We start from the raw sequence: 2,458 nt of genomic DNA on the forward strand, positions 1-2,458 counted from the left end.
TTCAGAGTTGTATTTCATTTTCTTCTCTTTTTACATATAAAAAAGCCATGTGTGTATTTTTTGTCTGTTAAGTGTGTAGTCCACACCTGGCCAAGAAGCTAATATGGGGGAAATCAAAACAGCATAATGTGAAGTTTCACACTAATCTAGTCTTGGCTGGCAATAGTTAAGAGCAAAATACAATTTTTTGAGAGACATAGTTACAGGACATGTCTCAAATTTCATTGAGATGCATTTTCTACTGAATGTTTTTCAGTTAAAAACCAAAAAGTATTTGCAGATCTGACTGTATACTGTAAATATTCTGAAGCCCTTGACTAGGAAGAGCTATAAAGACCTAGACCTGCAAAGGGTTAAGTAATTTGGATAAAATTGTGGAAACTGCTCTTTATCTCTCTTTATTTTGTTGGTGTTTGTTTGTTTTCCATGCATTTTGAAATATTCAAAGTTTTCCACTGCAGTTAGAAATCACTTCCCTTTAAGTTACAACTTTCAGTCCTGATGTTTAAGTCTTTTTGTTCAGATTGAGTTGAGCGTCTGTTTTGTGTTTTAAATTGTATTGTAAAAGAAATAATCTCTCACCTATACTGGAGTAGTCATCTCACCGTAAAGCATGGAGTTCATCTGAATGAGCAGAGAGCTCAAGTGAATGGCAGTGCTGTGGTAACTGGTAGTAGTATAATTATGGTACTTATTGGGAGTGTGTAAGCAGAGGGCAGAAAACTGTGAGCGTAGGAACTGTCTCAATAGACAAGGCTGAGTCATATTGGATGAAAAGATGTAGAATGTACAATTGGTGAGGCTTGAAACTGTTAACTATTTATTTTTTAGCTCTAAATTTTTAGGAGGGTTTAGATATGGGTGACTTCAGCAGATGGAAGGAAGAGGGAAAGGGGAGAAATTTAGCTAGAGTTGTTGTAAAACAAAATGAGGAATAGAGGCAGCTATGAATGAAGATGATAGGAAGAGGAGAAACAAAATTACTTCTTTATGTTACCTGAGGTCAAAGAAGATCATTCAAAATTTCTTTGTGTTCCAGTGTCCTGCTGAAGGAGCTCAGAGGCTGCTCCCAGTGACTGTGGTCACTGAAGAGTCCTCTGCGTTTTTTTCCCCAGAGACCCACACGTGACAAGAAGAGAAACGCGTCCTGACTTAGGATATATGTAAGAAGTCTGGTTTTGCGGATTAAAACCTCAGCTCAATGGCCTGAAAAAAAATGGGCTAACATATTTCAAGCTTGCCTTTATAAGCTTGAACTTTATACTACAATAATTGGAAAATACTATCACCTTGTCCAGTGTGTCTTTTCCAATAGGAGGCAGTTCCCAATTCTTTAGAAGTTTTGCACTTGTAAGGGAACCGAGGAGTTGAGAAGTGGAAAACGTGCTGACTTTGAAAGAGAAATAATTTATTTGGATTTTCCTTTCTCGTGGATTTTCGTTTCTCATATTGCTTTTAATGCTTCAGAGTAGCCTTCTCCTAGCTACTTTGTTCATCTGGTGTTCCCTTCCCACAGATGTACTTTGCTCGTGATGCCTGCTCCTGTGTAGGACGTGATGCTTCTGAGTCAAATGGTTGAAAAAGGCCAAGTAGTATTTTTCAAGGATTTTCATTTCCTAGGTGACAACTTTTAAGTCATTGGGTAAATTTTCCACACTATACAAGTGTTTGATTCAATCAGCTGTCCAAATTGATGTCTCTGTCAGCCTTCTGCCTCATGTGCTAAGGCTTGTGTTTTCCAGCTCTACCTAGGTTAAGCATTGGAGCTGCCAATGTTTTGAAGGCTCTGTAGGAGTATGCTCTTCCAGTCCCTTGAGAGGGATGAGAGGTATTTTAAAAGTCCATGTTTTGATCCCAGGAGAACTGGTTACAGTTTTTCTTTGTAACTTTCTACTGGAGATAGTGATCACAATTCCCATCAGAATTTTTGGTATCTGTATTTCTTCAAATCTCCTTTTTGAAATGCAAAAGCACTGCAACTGTAGCTGGCTCCCCACTTGTCCTGTATCAGTTGTGGGGCCATCAGCTCTCTGTTGCCTGGTTTTCAATGGCTAGGTCTCAATCAGGAGGTTAGGAAAATGTAAATACAAGTGAAAGCACAGGCATTCACAGACATGTTTTGATAGCCTGTAGTGCTGGAAGTCAGGGGTGCTTGGGAGACAGCTGGTAACTTTTCTGTTAAAACTGCAAGTCTTCAAATATATCTGTAAGTCTTTGTAAATCCTTTTGATTAAATCTTAATTTGCCTATGAACTGTCTAAATATTTGCATTGATATTACTTCTGTCAAATGAAATGAGTCTGATTTCCATGAAAATGTTTTTTCTAATGTTACTTTACTTGCTGTTGCCCAAGTGTTTCTGTCTGTCATCAATTTCTTTAGGGGAATAGGAGCATTAAAGGCCGTGCTCCTGAACTGGAATAGTTACACATTTGGGCCACTGGGCTTACACTGCTGG

This window comes from Vidua macroura, chromosome 3, assembly GCF_024509145.1.
Source record: "Vidua macroura isolate BioBank_ID:100142 chromosome 3, ASM2450914v1, whole genome shotgun sequence".
Classification (NCBI taxonomy): Eukaryota; Metazoa; Chordata; class Aves; order Passeriformes; family Viduidae; genus Vidua; species Vidua macroura.